The following is a 22,622-nucleotide window of genomic DNA, read 5'->3' as shown; positions in this document are numbered from 1 at the left end:
TACATTTTTGACGCGCCTATTTTTCAACCTGTTTTAAACGGGTTGAATATGAATCTTGACCCGTATTTAACCCAGCCCAACCCACCCATTTCATCTAACTAACTAGGTGAATACCACTTCTACTCGTGTAAAGAGCCTTTACAGCAATATTTGGAATCTTCAAAAAAAAGCACTTACCTCCAACTGATCAATTGAAAGAAGAAAAATTTTAAGCTTAAAATTGACATAAATATTTAAGTTTTGTTTTTCAAGAATGCAAATCAGACGAAAGATTCACTTCATAGTTTTCTTTTCCGGGATGAGGATGAGGATGACGAAGAAGTATTAAATGATCATAAATGTGCAGTTGCAGAATCATCAACTGGGTTCCAGTATCTGTTGTAAAACCACAAGGAATCCGATTTCACGGCATATTGATCTTGATTCCGATGCCAACAATAGTAAGCACGAGTCCGGTTCTTAATATCAAAAATGGCGTGGCCGAAACTGGCCTCGCGAAAAGCTGAGTATTTTGGCTGTAGCTCTGTCATGCTGCACCGAAAAAACAGAAATGAACTTTTAATAATGCTTTGGAAAAATTGCAGTCCATTTTGATGGAAGGCAACTATGTAAGAGAAGACCAATTCAAAGTTGTAGTCAATACTTGTTTGCCAAGCCTTCAATGTTTCCTCCATCACCAATGGTTATGTATACCGGAGCAGATTGGTCTGCACTCCTGAGGCCATTAACAATGCTATAAGCAACGTTGGATATACGTTCCTGTTATACATATGCATTAGTTAAACACAGAGAACAGAAATTTTGAACTCTTTCAATTTTCAAATCAATCAAAAAGAAAATGACATTTCAAAATTTATGCAGACTTCATTTACTCAACAAATTTGAACTTACACTGATGTAGAGCAGGTTGTTGAGGATTTTGGAGCCCGTTTGGACCGTCAACGGGTCAAACGGGCGGGCTAACTCAGTTTTTTTCAGGATGATTTCGACGAATCCGTTTCAACCCGGAAAGACCCTAGTTTGATCGGAAACGGTCTAACTCGCAAAAATGGCCCTTCCGCTCGAATTCAATCGTTCAGGGCTCGAAAATTGCGTTTTCTCAATTTTGAATATTTCAGAATTTTCTTTAGAAGACTAAACGGATTCGAATTGCTTTTCTTTTTGGTATTTAGCAGTTTTTAGTAATTAGTTTTCTTATTTTTACAGAATTTTTCGGAGCAAGTTTATTTTTGAGCAGTTTCTTGTGTTGCAAGTTCCCTTCTGTTTTTAGGATTTTTTTTTTATGCTGTTAGAGTTTCTTATTTATACGTACATGTACTGCACAACAGATCATTGATAATACAATATCAGATTTTCTCTAAATATTTGTCTTACTTTGTGGATTCAAAGTTGTTACTTTGTGAATTCAAAGTAATTTATCGTTTCTTGTGAACAACCTTAACTTTTGCTAAGTCATTCACTCAACAACTAGGATCAAGATTAATGTTGAGGCTAAATTTTAAATGCATAGGTACTTAATTCGGTAAATTAAAGATCACAAGGATGCCCATAAGTTCATTTTTTTTAACTTTTCTTTCTCGGGGAAAAGCTTGAGGCACTACTAATGGTGCTAGCTATGGAAATCAAATTACAGGTTAAAGATTGCACTTACGGATCGTTCATAGGCGTGAACATGACCAGCGAACACAACATCAACTTTGTATTGAACAAACCATGACTCGAACATCACTCTCATGGTTTCGCCTTCCATATAATGATAGGTGTTGCTGTTATACTAGGGAGAATACGATCAGCCACGGTGTCTCACTCCTGTTGACCTTTGGTAGCTCCTCTTCAAGTCACTGGTATTGAGGAGTGTATTTGCCTGAAGCATGTTGGTATTCAAATATTTTTACAAAATGTCTTACACATTTAAGTAGACAGAAGTGTTTGTCATTGATGCAACCAGTAAATGAAGAAGCACTTGGAAAAAGAGTCAAAAGACCATTTATATCCTTACCATAAGCTGAATATAAGGATAAAATGATGATGTATGCTGAAGCTCTCTTGATTGAGTACCAAAAGGGAGTGGTACTTTTGGAAGCCCTATATGGAACATGATACCGGTGAGTATCACGCTTAAAGGGCAAGTTTTCACCCTGCAGCAAAAAACACCATACTTCAAAGTTACAAGAAGATGCCTCATCAGTGATTTACCCCAAAATATATATATATATATATATATATATATATATATATATATATATATATATATTTACCCCAAAAAAAAGAAGGTGCCTCATCAGTGGAATATGCCTTGTTTAATTATATTAGAGTATTTGTTGTTTATATGTATTTTGGGCATCATTTCTGTTCTACTACTTTTGTTTACCGCATATATCTTAGATTTCTGTATAAGGCCTTCTTGCTTGTGTCCTTGTACTGCTGCTTGTTTTGTTCGTTTTAGTATTGAAGTTCTCATCCTTCTCAAAAAGAGAAAAGGGAGTAGAATTTCTCCAAATTACATTTTAAGGCTTAATTAACATGCATATTGTTAAATTTCATTAAAAAAAATTAAAACTGAAATTCCAAGTTGAGATCAAGGATGAAGAAGAGAAGTAGTGGCAGCAATTTTAGTGATGCAGAACAGATGGTTAAAGATTTTGGAACCTGTTTGGACAGTCAAAAGGTCAAACGGGCAGGCTGACTCAGTTTTTTTCGAATGATTTCAACGAATTCGTTTTTGACGCAGAAAGAACCGGTTTTAATCTGTTTTTTATATAGTTAGGGTTTCTTATTTATAAGTTATTTATAAGTGCATATACTGCAGAGCAGATCATTTATTCAATTATCAATATATTATCACATTCCTTTGCGAATTCTCTTTTTTCCTTGCGAATTCAAGGTAACCCTTGTAACGTTTAATCGCTTCCGCTTACGTCATTTAGGTTTATGATGAATTGGTGTGATCCGAGAATAGAGCTTAAAATACATATAAGCTGTTCCAGGAAGAGCTAGATTCAAAATCCCACTAGAGCAAAAGTTAAGAATTAAACGCACTCAAAACATCAATAAATGAGAAATGACGAAACATTCAATGGAATGCTTACAATTTCAGGAGCAAAATCGATCTCATGATTCCCGGCAGTCCATATCCAAGGTTGATAAGCAGCATTTCGCTCAGTGAACCTTCCCCATGTATCCCACCTCACATTATCATGGAATGGATGGTCATCTGCATAAGAAAGGTCCCCTACAAATAACAATGTTTTTCCCTTCTCCGGGTTCATTTCATAATGGGTAAGCTTCCTATTTGAATCGTAAGTCTGACCTAGATCCCCTGCATAGTACATTAAAATGGAAGTTAAAAATGAATCCGGCCAGCACGAATGATAAACTAACTTATAAGCTAAAACAACAAGAAGCTTGATGATTAAACACTCCATTCAAAAGAACTAGGGTATGGCCTTGGGTACGTGTGTATCCAGGTGTCGGACGTGTTAGATGTCAAATAGAAGGACACGTGTACACCGCCAAATATTCATATTAGTTAATATAATTATTATATTTTCTAGAGCAAAATAATGTCATTATGTGGCATAGTATTTAATAAAGACTTTTTAAGTTATTTTGAAGCAATAATATACAAAATTGAACTATTCAATATGCTTTTTAGGTGTGTTTCCAACCAAAAGCGCTTTACACATTATGTCTGTGTATTGTGTGTCATAGGACGTACTGGACAAAGGGGCATCAAATTTTAGTAATTTCATTAGTTGAACTAAAAAAGAATAATTTACCTATGAGACCAAAAGTACAAGGAACATAAGGGCCAACTTCAGGAGGGGTTATAAACCAGAAAACCCTTGTTGTGTATCCAATGCCAACCTCATAGTAATATTTGGTGTTGAACTGCCACGTAAATGATGCAAGTGTAAGACTTCAACTATATTAGTTAAACTCACTGCGTCCCACAAAAAGTGTTCACTTTTCTTTTCTTTTTTTTTTGTTCCAAAATAATTGTCCTAATTCAAAATTTAATATACTATTTTTTTTTTTAATATTCTTAATTTACCCTCCCTACCTTGAAGTTAAAAAAGTGTGTGGTCCTACAATAGAAGGGTATATTTGAAAATTTATTCTCTATCACTACAATAAAAATATATATTAAAACTTCACTCTTAAAAAGTTGAGTTTCAAAAAATGAAATACTTTTTACGGGATGGAGATAGCATCTAGGTTACAAGACTTCCCTGACCCAAAACTTGAAGATATGCTATTATAGTACAACACAAACGGAGGAATTATGAACATTGGTTGAAATTAATCTAACCTTCTAATTCTTGATGGTGCAATGATGAATGTAACCAGAAGTGTAATTGTAGTATTTATAGGAAACAACACCCTTGGCCTTGTTCTTGAGCTTAATGTTTTCACTCCAATAAAGCACTGTATTGGAACCAGGTTCATCCACAGTAACCCATGATACAATCACTGCCCTCCCCTCATGATCTCCTTGTGTTATATGAACCTTAAATAAACCACCCACAAATCAATTTCCATCTTTATTTTCAATATCGCACACCCATAACAAAATATAAGAAGGGAGGGATAATATTTTAACTTAAGGCTTCGTTTGTTTGATGTAAAATATTTTTTAAAAAATATTTTTTTATTTTTTTGGTATTTGGTTGCCGTAAAATATTTACGAAGAAAAAATATATTAAAATTTAACAAAAATAATTCATCCATTAATTTTCAGCATGTTATTTTACATGTTCCGTCCGATGGATTCAATCTCAATCTCAACGTAAACCTTTGTTAAATACTGAAAAAGTAAAAACAAAAGAATATTTTACCTGAAAAAGAAATATTTTACGTCGAAACAAACGGAACCTTAAAATCATTTCTAATGATTTCATTGTGTGCTCTCTTTGCCTCCTATCCTTCATCTTATCGCTAGTGAATCTATAGGTCTTTTTGTGTATATGTCCATACCACTTAAGTTAACTCTCTTTAAACATATCACTAATAGCCATTACATCTAATTTTTGCGTAACATTTTGGTTTATGACACTGACTTTTCTAGTCATTCGTAGTATAATCCTCATTTATGTAATTCTATTACATAAATTTGTTGCTGTTAATTCCTTCTTTTTTAAAGACCCAACACTCGGTACCATATAAAATGGTTGGCCCAATAATTTCATTACTAAAATTTTCTGCTATTTTATGTAACATTCGTATATCATACAGAACGCAAAACGCCACTAATTTGCCTCCATTTTATCACAATCCTTTTTATCTCACAATCCTTTTTTATTAATACTATGGTATTCAATTTAGTAGGATCTGAAATTAAAATTTGTCAATATATGAAATTCAAATTTCATTAGTATAATAGCTACTCTAGTCTGAAACAATACCAAAAAAAAAAAAAATGGTAATTCAGAAACTTTACCAGAAGAACAAATAAATAATGAGGAGGAAGCAATAAGCACACACCTGTTGGGGCGCATTATAGCCAGGAGGCACACGAAACACATCAATATCAAGAGGCATATCAACACTCTTCTCAACTTCCCTAACAAACGTGCTTGTGATTCCTCCATTACACACAACTGCTGCATCCAACACCAAACCCAAAACAACCAAGAACAACAGAAGACCAAGAAAACCCAAGATCACCCATCTTATCCTACGCACCTCAAACCACCTTAACCTACGCTGACCCCATGTCCTTCAACAATCAGTTTAATTATCTTAATAACCCATAACACACACACAATTGGGTTTCTCTAATTTGGGACCAGTTGTGATCTTTGGAAAAACCCAGAAAATAAAGAAAATAAAAAGTAAAATCTAACTTTGTAGTCTTTGGATTACGTGACAGATTAACTAATAATGAATGGTATTTTGTCTTTCTGCATTTAAAAGTAAGTTAATTCTCAGTTCATTTTGTCATTATAGAAATCAAAGTCCGTAGAATTAAGAGTTCTCTCTTCAGCATTATATATTAAATTTTGATTTTGTTCTTATACGTTTGTTTAAAAAGTACGAATTCATTGATCTTTATGTCACTATTTGATTAAAGAAAGTGATTTTTTTTTTTTGAAAAAAAATAAAATAAAAAAAATTGATCCCATAATTTTATATCAATTTTAATTAAAAAGGTTGAGTAAATCAATCCTATTTTTAAACAAAAGTGCAACATTTTTTTTTATTGACAAAAGACAAAATATCCTCCTTAAATTGAATAGATATATATATATATATTTGTGTATATATATGCATATCTTTCAATCTTCAAATTTTGGAAGTCCTCCCTTTAGGGCCGCTCTCGAGAAAATTTCTTATCCAATGCATACGAAACACAATGTATTTGCTAGTGAATTATAAGATACTCACAGAGATTTGACATCACCATCATCATCTACATAATACTCCGTAATTAACAAGAAAATTATTAATGGTATCGTCCACTTGTTGAAGCACTATTAACAAGTCTCGTGATCATTCAATATTTTCTTTGTCCATAAAGATAGGTAGATGTAGGTGTAAAAATTCGTTCCACTTTAACAAGTTAAAGAAATCTCTACAATTACTACATCCAAAATAATAATAGAGAAACAATAACGAACTAACGAAATTGTATAGAGATGAGGGGGTATTTTGATAATATGACCGAACCTAGGATTACCTAGATTGCCTATGTATCCCACCTCATAGAGCGTACGACTTGCTATTTATGTAGGTTGTGATTCTCCATCCATTATTAGATATCTTGAATCTATGACAGGTGATGTTTTTAAGGCGCAGTTTGTTGAATCAGGTCGGAACGTAATTATGGCGATGAGAATTGGATCTCTTTTTTTGGGAACTTTGCCCTTTTTTCTGTTTCCTTTATTGAAGGTCCTAAGCCCTTTTTATATAGGAAAAAACCCTAATCGGTTCTTTTTAGGACTCGCATTACTTGTTCCTTAAGAATCTGAATCACATGATATTATCCTTATAATAAGGATTTATATTATTTGGTTTCCATAGCTTATAATCCTTCTTTTAATAGAACTGTTACTAAAATGGTTTTAGTAATATATTCGTAATTGGGTTTGGGGTCTCATCATCTTGGGCCTTCTTAATGAGTTCAGCCCATTATGCTTAGTTAACCCGGTCCAAGCTTCTTGTAGAGGCCCAATTTGAAGGTTGAATTGTCTCAGTGTTTGTGGTGGTCCCCTTATGTGCTGATGTGTCTTGTCTTAATTGGAAGGGGAGATTTTTTGCCCCCACACTTTGCCCCTAATTCCCTTTAGTTTGATTTGGCAATCATAACTAGAGGGGATTAATCGGATCTAGTGAAATGAATTGTATTGATGAACTATAGTGAACCAAAAGTTCATGTCACTTGAAAAAGCTGGAATAATATGCCTTGATGGCGGCGATATAGGTAATTTTCATGTAAGTTTATTCCTCGACACTATTTGTGCCTTAGTGAATTTATATGAAAATTTAACCTTCGACTATTCGAGGTAATTTTCATGTAATTTTGTTCTTCGGCACTATTTTGTGCCTTAGAGGATTTTATATGAAAATTTAACATTCGACTTCTATGAGTTCGAACTAATTTTCATGTAATTTTATTTATTGGCACTATTTGTGCCTTAGAGGATTTTACATGAAAATTTAACCTTCGACTTCTTTGAGTTCGAAGTAATTTTCATGCAATTTTATTTCTCGGCACTCTTTTGCGCCTTAGAGGAATTTTACATGAAAATTTAATCTTCGACTTCTTTGAGTTCGAGATAATTTTCATGTAATTTTATTCATCGGCACTATTTGTGCCTTAGAAGATTTTACATGAAAATTTAACCTTCAATTTCTTTGAGTTCGAGGTAATTTTCATGTAATTGCTTGAACTCAAAGAAATTTAACCTTCAACTTCTTTTCTCTCTTTGTTTTTATTATTATTATTATTATTATTATTATTATTATTATATACATATATAATTGCTTGAAAAAGCAATGATACATTCAACCACCTATAGTTTTCAATCTGTAGCTTTCAGATTTTGGAGCAGCAATGGTACATCAATAAACTCAGCTAGCTATAGCATATGCAATACCATCTCATGTTATTGGAACCTTTAGATACTTAGCCCCGAAGTACATGATGTATGGCAAAATTGATGAAAAAATAGATGTATATGCTTATGGGGTTGTGATCCTAGAGCTAATAACTGGGAAAGAAGCTGTTGAAACAACCCAGACATCTAATCAAGAAAGCTTAGTACTCTGGGTACTTCTCCAAGAGAAAATAATTTTTAATTTTGAAAGAAAACTTTTCATCCTAAAGTTCTGAGCATTTATGCCAATTTGATGAGTACTCCACTTCTCTAAAGATCATGATTAAAATCAAATAAAATAATCCAGGTAAACCAAGATTTTGATATATACCCTTGTGGATCAACGAGATAGTGGTTTTGCATAAACTCAACATCCCAATATGTGTATATAAATAATAAACTCAACGTCCCAATATGGTAAGATGGTAAATCTTTTATAGATTTACCATCTTCTTAATTTCTACAAGAAAAACCTTGGCCATAATCATGCCTCTTGGGTTTTGATTCAATAATAGAAATCAAGAAGAAAACATTAATTAAAGTCGATAAAGTCGGCAATCATACCTTGATCAAAGATTAAACCATTGGAATACCTTTAAGTCCTTTGAATATTTGTTGCTGCAAAATTGTATGGGACTATTCCTCTGGCGATCCTTAATTTGCTGACTTTGGGATTTTGGTGTTAGATTTTGTTTGCACTTCTTCAACACCATCTGAATTTATATGGACCTGGCACTGTGTGTTAAACATATATTTAATATTTTCTTTTTCTTTCGGAAAATAGTACGTGTAGAATAAATAAGTAATAGATAATAAAGTAAATTGAATTTTCAGTTGCAATGATTTTACTTATCTTTTGGAAGAGAATATATTCCCTCTGTCAATGTTGTGATTGTTGGGCAAATATTACGTTGGCCGCAACACAAGTTGTCCACATGAAGATTGTCATGTGTCGTGGTTGCGGGTTGGAGTTGGAAAGTGGTTTGGTTCTGAATCCAAACCACCAACACCACGTTTCTTTGCTAAGTAATTGTAATATGCAAACATGATGGCTTGTTTTTGCTTTGCCCACTAGTTGTTGTAGAAACTAGCGGTCTGCGCTCTCAGTTTTACCATTGCAAGCGCCTGTGCAGCATCATAGTGGAAAGCTGTTGTGTGAAATCGGCGATTGAGATGCGATCGGACACTCCACTTGAAAAAATCTTCAAAGTGCTTGGCGTTCGGCTTTTGGTGCCGCTGCCACTTATTTTATTTTTTATTTTAAAGAAATTTTTAATTTTAAACAATATAAAATCCATCATGGTAATGAAATTTTTGCGTCAAAACATACCAAAAATAGTACCAATCGCTACTGTGAATCTACTATAATAATAATAATAATAATAGTAATAATATTTTTGCCTTTGCATGACAATGCATTTAACAGATCATATTGAATCTTCAATAATTGAATAACTGTTAAAAATCGATTTGGATGTACCATAGTATTGTACAGATATTATTTATATAACCAATGTTATCATCATTCATTGGCTTGAAGTCTTTAAACAAATCAATTTAAGGCAAGACTTTGCTTCAGGTCGTACTTGATGGCATCTAAATATAGGAATTAAATGAGTAAACTAATAACTCAAGGTATAATATATGTTCAGAACTTTTAGCCAGACACTCAAAGCCACAATGTAATGTACATATAATCAAACAACATTAAGCCTTCATAGGAGTAAACTAATTAACGAGACTAATCAGTGTAATAATATATGATATTCTATTATCGTATTGATCGAAGTGCACGCAAGGTGTCCACTGTGTTCAATTACGATTTCACTTTTGATCAACTCTAGTTTGTTTAAAAATAAAAAATCTGACCTATTATTTGAAAAGTGTAGATGTGGTGGGAGTTTTGGGTCTAGTAAAAGCAATATAATATCTTTGATAGAGAGATTTGATGACCGAGTTGGTGGTCAGACTTTGCTGGATGGACGAGATTTAAAACTTTTCAACTTGAGATGGTTGAGGAACCACCTTGGTCTTGTTCAGCAGGGACCAATCGTCTTTTCAACAATCATTAGGGGAAAACATCATATATGCAAGACATAATGCAAGTGAAGCTAAGATGAAGGAAGCAGCAAGAATCTCAAAGGATTGCAATTGCTCGGGTTGTGTTTAAGAATGCACCTATTGAAATTTGTAAAATTTTCAAATTGCTGGAAATATTAGACTACCAGTTCTTAGAAATTAGTTACTAGATGAGAATGGCTGAGGCTTCCAAGAACTGTTTATATAGGGCTTAATACTAGAAGTGGTATTCGCATAGCTGAATTGATATATAAGCAGCGGTTGTTGCAGTTACATTGTGCAAATTTGAGGGTGAAACGATGGTTGTTCTATGACTGTAAAATAAATCACAAACAATAACTAATTGAGATAAGAAGTGAAAAACAATTTCATGGTCCAGTCCAATAAAACCAATACCAAGAACCACACTTAAATTGGCAATCCATAAAAAATCAATACCAAGAGCAGTTAAGAACAAGGTGGTAACATAACTATAATGGATGATCCGAAATGAATATCTTCACATACTGGAAGAAGATATTCAAAACTATAGCAGGAAAATAATGTGGTTTATTGATTAAAAATTTCAATTAAACATTTAAGTTACAATATGGACCCAGATCCTAGGTTTTTAGCAATCAAATACAGAAGTTAAGACCTTAAGTATTATTTTGCAGAAAGTGGCAGTTCTAAAGCTGAGATATGCCTCTATCATGCTTGTCAATCCAAATATATAGATCTAATTTGTAGTAGATTTTTTATCAAGATTTCTATAAAATAACTTTAGGCCTCCAACCACGGCTATAATCGATATTAAAAGAAAATCAAAATTAAGAACTAGAAAAGTCATTAGATGCCTTGTCTTGGTCTGCCAATGATGGCATGACGGATGGTTTCAATTCCTCTCTCAATCGTGGTTAGTTCTGTTTTCCAGGGGTATGCGTTAAATCGAACCGATCTGACTGCACGCTTCCCCGCCTTTCCAATGGTTGAGATGGTGGCTGTGGTGCTTCCAGAGTTGTCATCTTTGTTTCTTCAGACATGACACACTTTGTGTTCTAAAAAAGCTGGGTTGAAACCCTATCTGTTTGTCTGACAGGTGTAACACAAACGCATCGGAGTTGGGTTTCTGAAAATCCCATCGGCCAGATCTCTGTGTGAGGAACATGTAGATCCTTTGGCCGTGTGAGCAACACGGAATCGTCGAGGTTTAAATCCCAGAGAGTTATAGAGAGTCACGTTGCTGGACTTCATAACGTTGGAGCAACGACTTGTCAGACTTCGTGGCTGGAAAAGGATTACAAGTCACGTTGTTGGAATTGGGGCTTAGAGATTTAAAGTGTTGTGACTTTTGTGTTTCTCCTATTTCCATAGACAGCGCCAAAGTGTAGGTGCAAAAATTCGTTCGACTTTGACAAGTCAACGAAATCTCTACAATTACTACATCCAAAATGAAATTGTATAGAGATGAGGGGGTATTTTGATGATATGACCGAAACTAAGATTACCTAGATTGCCTACGTATCCCACCTTATAGAGCATGGGAATCAGGTCGAAACGTAGTTCTGGTAATGAGAATTGGATCTCTTTTTTGGGAACTTTGTCCTTTTTTTAATCTCTTTTATTGAGGATCCTAAGCTTTTTTTACACAGGAAAAAACCCTAATCGATTCCTTTTAGGACTCGCATTACTTGTTCCTTAAGAATCTGAATCATATCATACTATCCTTACAATAAGGATTTACATTATTTGGTTTCCATAGATTATAATACTTCTTCTAATAGAACTGTTACTAAAATGGGTTTAGTAATATATTCGTACTTGGAGGTTTCATCATCTCAGGCCTTCTTAATGAGTTCAGCCCATTATGCTTAGTTAACCCAGTCCAAGCTTCTTGTAGAGGTCCTATTTGAAGGTTGAATAGTCTCGGTGCTTGTGATGGTCCCCTTATGTGCTGATGTGTCTTGTCTTAATTGGAAGGGGAGATTTTTGCCCCTGTTGTAGATATAAGATTACACATTTCTATACGAATACAGTAACATCTACAAGAGTATTTGTAATACCCTGATATTTTAAAGGATTTATTAATTAGAATTAATTACTTTTATTTTATTTTTAAATGATTTATTTGATTTAATTTGAATTAATTGCGTTTATTTTAATTTTTAATTGATTTGTTTTATTGAGTGCTTAGATTAATTGTTTTATTTTATTTATATTTCGTAAATTATTGATATGATGATTGTTGTGTGTATGCTTAACTATATTGATTGAATTATCAGCGTGTTGATTTTATTGGTATGGTGTGACTTGGTTGTAATTTATTGTTTTGTTTATATGCTTAGTGTAATTAGTTTTTTTTTTTAATTTTTTTTATTTAAGTGTTTATTTAATTATTTGATTTATTTAAATTAATTGGATTTGGGCTTAAGGGAAGTTGGACAAAAAAATGTGGTCTTGGGCTTGTATGAAGCCTTATTGGGTTAATTAATTGTAATACCCCTAATTTCAAAAGGATAGTACTGGTATTTAATTTATTCTTTTAATTGAATTTTCAATTATTTAATTGTTTGTTTGACATATTTGTTACTTGTTTAAATTGTGTGACGTGTTTAAATGTTATTACTTGAATTATGACTTGTTTTATTTAATTGTTGTAGTTAATTCTTTATTTTTGTTTAAGTGGCTTAATTTAGTTGTGTTATTTGAATTAATTTAATTGAATATAATAGTTTAATTATTTTAATTTAATTTTTAATTGTCTTGATTTAATTTTATTTAATTAGGATTTTATTTTTAGAAGTCACGTTTGTAGCCGACGTAGGTTTTTAATTAAGTGTCTTTGGGCCAATTAGGATTCAGCTTGGGGCTTGGAATTAATTTAGGGTTTGGTATAACTCCATAAATATATAGGTTACCTCTGTTTAGGGTTTTAGGAAAAGAAAAATAAACCTGTATACGTCTGTGGAGGCAGAGGAGGAGCAGAAGCATTTTTCAGTAGGAATTGCCGAGAACCTTCAAAGACGGCGTAGAGATTTTGAACAAAAGTCTCAAAGGCAAGTTCTATCCTTACTCTCTCCCTCAGGCTTCATGTTTTTTGTATTCTTAAACAGTTTTAGGACTAATTGAATCAATTAAAAACATTCTCTGTTCGTGCTTAAACTGAAACTTGTCAGTATGTTTTATGCTTTGTAAAACTGTTAAAAACATAATGTTTGCTTGCATAAATCCCTGTTTAAAGCTATGTATGTAATGTTACCTGGACTTAAGCATGGATTGGGAGTGTACTGGGATTGGGTTGCAGCCTTTGGAAGTCATGGCGTGAGGTGGTAGAGGTGTAAAACGGAGACAGAAGACGAAGAGATACAAGGCAAAGAAGGGGAGAGTAGGCTCTCACTTGGAGAGAGCAGGCTCCCTTTGATGGGAGGCGGCTCCCAAGGGTGTGGGAGTAGGCTCCAAGGGCAAAACAACCGGCTCCACACTTGTTTGGAGCAGGCTTTTGCTCCAGTTTTCTTTTTTTTTTTCGTTTTCTGCTAGTTTCTGCATGCAGTGATGTTTTCTGGAGTTTTCAGATATGTTTAGGACTGGATGTGGAAGGTCTAATTGAAGCATATGGCTGAATTAAAACTCCAGATGTAGTGTTAATTAATCTAATTATCTGGAATTGCTTGGACAGTAGAGGAATTAATCAGATAATTACACTGTGTTTAGATTTGGAAAACTAGTAAAGTTTAACTGTCTGCATTAGTAATCTTTTGAGACGGATAATATAATTGTAATATGTTTAACCGTGTACCATGATCATGTATTTGAATTATACATGGGTGGGATGTGTTAGTGTTGAATGGAATTAATTTTTAAATTTATCACTAATGGGATTTTGTAAAACAACCTAAACTAAGCATGTATATATACATACTGTGATTCTGTCTTGATGCTTGCATTAATACAGTTAGTATCAATTGTTGGGGGAATGGACTTTGTTGATGTTTACTCTAAATGTATGTAATATCAACGGTTAAGTGTTGAATGATAATTTGAAATAATTCTATCATTATATCATATTTAATGAAACAACCTAAACTGAGTAGGTTTGTATATATCTGGTGACTATATTTCTTGATGCTTACATTATGACTGTTAATGTCAGTGTTGGACATACAACTAAACATGTTTATGTATATAGCTGATTCTGTTATTGATGCTTACATTATGCTTGTTAGTATCAGAGATGGAGATATGGATTTGGTTGATGTTTACTGTAATTGTTGATATTATCAACTGCTGGATAATTGGATAGTATACACCGGTATGGGACGGTGGTATACTAGGGACGGTTTGGTTTTAAAATACCAAAACCTACCTACTCTGGATTAAGAATTAGATTAACTAAAAGTTAAGTCCTATTGGTTGTAGTGTCATGGCAACGACTAGTTGAGCGGCACTACTAGGATTCAGGATGGATTTTAAATATATTGTTATGGTACCTCGATATGAGTTTGAGTCTCAGGATCGACGGTTAGGGAGTGTATATACATTAGGATGCATAGCTGGATACGATGGTTAGAGGTGTACCCTGTTTAGGTTTAGGTACACGTGTCCACTTCGTGTGCGTTTTAGCATGTTACCTCTATTCAGGTTAAGACCAGCCTGTAGTCCAGTGAAAGTCCTTTAATATGACTATATATATATATTTACGGACTATTAGCTATTGTTGAATTGTTTAGAGTGTACATGCGTATCGGGCCTCTGTTTGGATTGTAGTAGTATAGAACTTGCGCGCAAGCCTGACCCAATTCTATTTTTCAGGTACACAACAGTTCCAGACTTAGACGTGTTCGTGCTAAGTAGAGGTTTCTACTCACTTTACCGACGATGTAGGATTTCTCTCCATAGCTTATCAGGATGTTCTTTCAGTGGTTCTATTTCAGTATGGATTTTTATTAGGGGTCCACTAGAATTGGATTCCCGAGTTGTTAAACTTATGGAGTTTTGGTTTGTCAGATTTTCAGTATTCAATTTTTAAAGGATTTATATTTAGTTTCTTTCAGCTTAAATTTTATTTCTTAATTCAATTTGTAATCTGTGTTCGTTTTAAAGTATTAATTGTTTGATACCCCTCGGGTTTGGGCCTGGACCTGATCAACCCGTGTCTTGGATCCGAGGGGTATCACATTAATACATGCCCATGATTATTTAATTATTTAAGTGATCATTTTTTTTTATTAATTATAAATATATATAAAATTAATTAATTACTAATTGTTATGGAAAGTTATATATATAGATATATTTTTATTGATATATATAGGAATAGGATTTAATTAACCGATGGTTAATTATGGAAGATATATATATACATGTAATATAATATATGTTTATATTTATTTGTTTATATATATTATATTATTTAATGATTACTATTTTATTATTTTATTTTGGTAGTCTTAGTAGGAATATGATTTGGATTCTAATGTGTATAAATATACACAAAAAGGCTTTAGGGTTAAAAGTTTATATATTAGAAAAATAAGAGAGAGAGAGAGAAAAGGAGAAGGCCGACAAAGAGGAGGCCGGATTTGAGAAAGAGGACGTCGGATTTAGAAGAGGCAATCAAGGCTTGAAGCTTCGGTTTCGTTTTGAAACCTTCAGGCGAGTTCTTCTCTATCTTTCCTCTTAGAACTTATAAGGATTTCACCTTGAGTATCAGAATTTAAAATTAAATTTATCAATTAAATTAGGGTTAGATCGGATTAATTAAAAGAATGAATTATTATATTATATTTATTTTTACTTTAGAAATTAAACTGTTAGATGTATGGGTTGTATCTATTTAAAATCAACTGATATGTTTGATCTGTGACCCAAGATGGGTTAATTATGGTTTATAGTATTTTTTGGGATTTTTCTGGGATTTTTTCTGAAATTTTGTGGGATTATTATATATTTTTCTGAATATTTATTTAGAATTATTTTGTTATATATATTTATGCAAAATAAATTATGTCATATGCATTTACGAGGCTATGTATATCCGCGTCCAAAGGGCTTGGATTCGGTGTAGGCATGTGCATGGGATCATGGTGCACACACTGATCTGGCCCATTGATGTATTTAAATTTATGTGGATTGATTCGGTGTGCTGCGGGTCCATGAAGATTTGGTGTGCCACAAGTCTGAGCCCTAGATGTGGCTTGATTGAAGAGAGAAGGGATATGGTGTAGCGCAGTTGCATGAAGCCGCAGTGAAGGGATCCTGTGTGACACACGCATAAGGACAAGCATACATCATGTGAATGGCAGCATGCCACATCGGCCAGAAGGAGGATAGGGCGCGTGTACCGCGCGTGGGAGCACGTGAGGACACCTGCCAGCTAGTGGTGGCGCGTCGAAGAGCGTGAGAAATGTTTGGGAGCTTTTGGCAGCGCGTGGAGATGTATTTAGGTCCCGGTAAAGTTCTATGGGGTCTGGTGAATTCTCATATTTGATTTCAAGCTTGTTAAGGTTTAAACCAACCACCAAGGGAGATATTCTTAGGGTTTTGAGAGCAATAGAGTGTCACTACGGTATTTAATGTGCGTATAATTATTTAATTAATATTACGTGACGAAAGGATATATATATATATATATATATATATATATATATATTAATATTACGTGACGAAAGGATATATATATATGATTATTTATATATGTGTATATATGGTTTATTTGGTTATGATAGTTATGGAGGGATGTGTATATATTTATATTTATTTATATATATGCATATATGATTTAAATAATCAAGAATGTTTATGGATGGTATTATACATATTTGTATATACATAATATATGTGTATGTATATATATCCTTTAAGATTATTATTCTTATTTGATATATCTGGATAGGTGGATTATTAAATTAATGATATGCTTATTATCTGTATGAGATATCTATGTATGAATTAGTTTTCGTTGAGTCTAAAGTTGGTACATGGTTGAATTGTAAGCATGAATGAGTTGCCATAGGCGTAAATATATTGCCTAAGTATTTGTATGAATAAATTACATGCATGGAAAACATGGATGAGTTGCTAATTAAAAGTATAAATATATATACTTAAGGAGGCATGGTTGAGTTGCCATAGATAAATAAATATATTGATAATGGCATGGTTGAGTTGCCAAAGCGTAATTTAATTGCTGTGTATTAGATGATTAAAATTTCATCTACGATTATTGTATGTGTAAGTTGGATTAGGATTAGATATTCTTATATTAAAATAATCTAGCACTTACAGGTTAATCATTTATTTTATTATATTATATTAATAAAATAACATTGGTAGAGACATGTATGATTTGTCAAATCCTAGGAATTGGCTGTATGATTTAAATAACTAAATTCATTATTGGTTTTTGGATTATAATTTTCCTTGAATTATATTTTATTATTTAAATGATTAAATAATTATTTAAAATGGAGTTAAGGTTAAAGGGGTTTCTCTTTAAAAGATAAGGAGTTTTGAATTGGTTTAGATATGGTTATGTTTTAATCATGGTTTAATGGTTTTGAAAATTAATGAAACTCTTACTGGATGTGAAAGTTTTACTGTATATAATTATTTATATATAGGAGTATCATTGTTTATTAAACTTAAAACTTTATTAGGTTTGTTTCTGATCAGAGATGATCTATTTATTGGTTTTCAGAGGTCTGGTAGAAAGAATTTGCTCGTAGGGTTTAACCCATGATTTATTTTTCAGGTTATTAGATGTTCCAGTCTCAAGGTTGAGGATCCGCAATTAGGAGACTGTCATTCATCAGCTTGTATACTTTTAAGTAATATTGAATTATTGGATAATGTTTTAAGGGATCCTTGAGTTACGGGATTCCCGAGTTGTAACTTTTGGAGAATTATTAATTAATAAAATATTTATGTATTAGTTTTCTTCAGCGATTTATTTATTCTTTATTATTCATCTTTGTATTCTGTACTTACTTGAAATACTTTAATTATTTTGATATTTTTCTGATTTTGTGCGCGCACTTGATCAACCCGTGTTCCAAAATTAGGGGGTATCACAGTATTGGATAAGTATATAAATGTCGAAAATAGGAGCAATTTAATTAAATTTTAAAGACGAACTAGTGGATTTGTTTCATTTGTCAAAGATATGTGGATTCGAGGGTACCTTTGTTCCTTTCTTGCTCTTATGTTGTGGATGTGTGAGGGTTGTTTAATGATATTTTGCATTGGAATGTGCCAGTATTTGCAACAATAGATGGTACTAAATAGTTCATTGTGTTTACCAACGAGTTTTCAGACCAGTTTAGTTCTACTAAGTTCCATAATACTTGTTTTTCTACAATTACTCGGGTATATTTGTGTCACTTAAAATTTTACTATTTATCTTTTTCAGTGATATTCAAATTGCATTGTCAAACACACTTAATTGGATAAACGCTTTATCTATTCAGAATTAGGCGATGAATTGAGTAATCAAACAGCACCGTATAGTAGAAACATAATAGTCTTTGGCAAACTTTTTGCAACCCTTTGAACTGCTACTAAAGATGTATAATGCAAAAATAAATTACTCTTAGCAACGCTTTGTATTTTTTTGCAGCTCCTAACATTTTGTTTTGTTTTGTTTTTATTAAGAAAATTCTTACTTTTAGCGACGATTTCTTGTTGTCCATAGCAGCAATTATGATCGGGCTCTATATTTAGTACTCTACTTCTCTTGAGCTGAGGTCCAGGTAGCCGAAGAAGCTTTTAGCATCATTTTTAGCTGCTGCCTGTTGTAGTGGTGGTGCAATGGGTGCGATTGAGATCAATCCAACAAGAAGTGAGATTCGTTACTGAGTTGATCCTAGCGTTTCCAAATGCGAATAAAGTGCATTGTATGGGATTTTCACCCAGAAAATAATATATTAGATAAATAAAATAAAAAAAAGGTGAAGAAAGAGAAGTTTATTGTCACAGCTTCATTTAATTACTAGTAACAAAATTGGTGGCCTAGGTGTTGTGTGTTTTTGCCATTTGTGCAAGTTAAATTTCAATCAAACTGAAAGTGGTCAAACATCATTATTGTGAAAGCTAAAATGTTGCAATTCAATCATTAGTAACAAGCTAAAACTAAGGCAAGTGATGATTACAAAAATAAGAGTATCTCCGAAGGAGTTGTTATATTGGTTGTCAATTCAAAATATAATAGGTGGGTTAAAATTGAGCTCTTCAATGGGATGCTATATTGGCTGCCAAAATTTACCTTTGCCATTTTTTGTGCCAAATCTAGTAAAACAAATAACAATAGTTATTTCTATATTTTGTACCAAATCTAACAGAAATATATGGGTTTTGAACTTTTGATTACAAAACAAGAAGTACAGACCTTGATATATATATATATGCATACACAAAATCAAGAATTACAGGCCTCGATTAGTTGATTTAGAAAAAAAATTAAACCCATACATACAAGTTAGCAGTTGTAGAGAGAGGGGGCCAAGCTTGAGAGTTGAGAGACAGTGGCTGAAGCTTGCGAACGGCGAACCCGAACTGGAACAGCAGGCGATGGAAACTGAAAGATATGGGTTTTGATTTTTTGAATAATCTGAAATGATACGCCGATACGGGTTTTGATATAGGTAATAGGTTTTGAACTTTGGATTCTTGCAGACAGATAGATAAACTGAAATATATGGGTTTTGAACTTTTGATTCTTGTAGATTTTGTAGTTTGCAATTGCAGAAAGGGAGGGGGGGGGGGGGGGGGGGAGTTCTCAGAGTTGGGAACGAGAATAGAGATGGAGGCGGCTGAAATGATTTGCCCTAAAAATATATATATTTTTAATAATAATATAATCAAATATAATATATATATATATATATAATATATAATATATAATATATAAATTTCTGAAAAAGAAAAAAAATATATTATATAAAAAAATTAATTCACAAATAGTGCTAAAAAAATAATAATAAATTTATTTTTTCTTTTTTTCCTTTTTTGATCAAATATTTTAGATTTTTGCTTCTTTTTAATTAGATTTAATTTTAGTTTCCTTCTAATGTCTACAACTTGACTTGAGTTGGTAAAATGTAGCATTTTGACACTGTAGCACCTGTCAAAATATAGATTTGATATGTGAAAATGACTTTTAGCATTGGAGATTCTCTAAGAGGAAAACAACATTATATTATCTGTTTGGTTAGAGACTTTTCAAGAGTCACTCGGTAGTACTTCAAGTTAAGTACGGTCATAGAAAGGTGTAGAACTTACATATAGTACTTCACCTTTCTCAGACGATATTGGATTATGACACCCTGTAATATGTCAGTACTCGCCCACATCTCACCCACCTACAGAGATTGTTACAAAGAGCTAATTGATCCCATAATTTTTAATGTGCATAAATAAAAAAGAGAGGGCATTAATATTTTTGTAGAGAAAAAGAATAAAGTCATGTTTGTATACTGATTAATGTGGGCACATTTTGGCCAACAACAATGATTGCAGTTATTAGTTTCCTGCATTTTTCTATCATAATTTGATCATTTGGTAAGCTATTTTCTAAGAAAAAATAATGTGGCATGAATTTATGCTTCATAAATGCTATTCACAAATAATATGTTTTCAGTAAAAATAGTTAAATTTTTTTTTTTTATAAATGGCAAAATATATATTACACACGACTTCATAGAGCTACAGTGTGGCAATCAGAATGCTTGCTTTCACCTCTATAATAACAATAATATATATATATATATATATATATATATATATATAACAAAAGACTATATATTAAGAATGTAGCTAGATTACTCTGTAATTATAAGGGAAAATAAAAGACTATATATTAAGAATGTAGCTAGATTACTCTGTATTTATAAGGGAAAATATATATTGTATTTATAAGGGAAAATAAAAGACTATATATTAAGAATGTAGCTAGATTACTCTGTATTTATAAGGGAAAATAATATATATATATATATATATATATATAAATTGCACAACAAAAGACTATATAATTAAGAATGTAGCTAGATTACTCTGTATTTATAAGGGAAAATAATAGCTAGACTCAAACTCCATCCGGTACTTTTGCTTCACAACTTCTTTTGTGGTAAATTAACAAATACATACATACACACACACACGCACACTACAATTTTGAACTTTTGCATCACAAAGATATTCTTAACCTTAATTTTCTAGGAATAATTACATCAGTTAATTTATTAAAAAAGCAAGTAAAGACTAATAGTACAAAAGAGAAGTGGGAACAGCACATCCTATAAAAAATATGGTTGGATTTATTTTTTTACCATATTTGCACGTAATTATGTGCATACATAACTAGTTATATTGATTTTTAATTCTTTTAAAAAATAAAAATAAAAGAAAGGAGAATATTAGGGTATATTTTTCTTGATATTGTTATTTTAAGGGATAAGATCATATAAACCCATGTAGTATTAAATAACTCCAAGTACTAAGCAAAAGTGATCATTTAATCCCATTTCATAATGGATTTATTAACTAGGTTATGAAATGACAAAACTAACCTTACTATTTTAGGCCTAGTTTTGATACACTGGAATGAAATAAAATGAGAATGGAATGAAAAAGCATTCTCATTTTATTGTTTGGTATGAAATGATAATCACTATTCTAAGTGGAGATGGTGGTGGAAGGGTAACAACGGTGGAAGTGATGGAAGGCGATGGTGGTGGTGGTGGTAGAAGGTGACAACGGTGGGAGACGGTGGCAGTAGGGAAAGGCGGTGGAGGCAATGGAAGGCGGTGGCGGAAGGTGGTGACGATGGTGGTGGTGATGGAAGGAGACGACGATGACAATGGAAAGTGGTGGTGGCGGTTATGGAAGGCGAAAGATAGTGGTAGTGGCGGAAGGCAGTGGAGGGCAGCGACGACGGTGATGGATGGCATTAGTGGTGGCAGAAAGAAGTGGTTGTGGTGAAAAATGATGGAGATTGGCGATAGAAGTGGTTGTGGTGGAAAACAATGGCAACTGGTGGCGGTTAAAAATTTCATTGCATAGGTTTAAATGTGGAATGTCCAGCATAGCTAGTGTTTGACAGCAAATCAGTAAACTAACAGGAAGAGAGTAACTTGATGACTTTTCGAAAAGTTAAGGGAGTTCCATGAAATTTACTTGGTACAAGGGGGTTATATGCATAAATTTCATAGTTGGGAGTTTTATGATTTTACCCCAATTCAAGTACCAAACTCTGCCGAATACGACTATATAATTATATATATATATATTAGGGGTTAAATTTTAATTCAACAAAATAGAGTTGGTAAGAGATTGGGGATTATACATGTCATAAAAGGATAATACAGGGGAGTGAAGTTTAATTAAGCCAAATATGTTTGGTAAGAGACAATATAGTATATAGAACAAAGAAACATATGGCCCTTGAGAAACTTCCGCTGCCACAAACCT

At 32.8% G+C, this 22,622-nt stretch overlaps 1 pseudogene; it reads right to left on the bottom strand.

Moving 5' to 3' along the window:
• Window positions 1–332: 332 nt before the first annotated feature.
• On the bottom strand, window positions 333–22,102 carry LOC132301633 (purple acid phosphatase-like; annotated as a pseudogene).
• Between the last annotated feature and the right edge of the window lie 520 nt (window positions 22,103–22,622).

This window comes from Cornus florida, unplaced genomic scaffold (assembly GCF_030987335.1).
Source record: "Cornus florida cultivar Cherokee Brave unplaced genomic scaffold, ASM3098733v1 CherokeeBrave_3.0.0_Hap2_Chr03, whole genome shotgun sequence".
Lineage (NCBI taxonomy): Eukaryota > Viridiplantae > Streptophyta > Magnoliopsida > Cornales > Cornaceae > Cornus > Cornus florida.
Note: the sequence above shows the minus strand (reverse complement) of the source record. Positions and strands in the feature narration are given on the sequence as shown.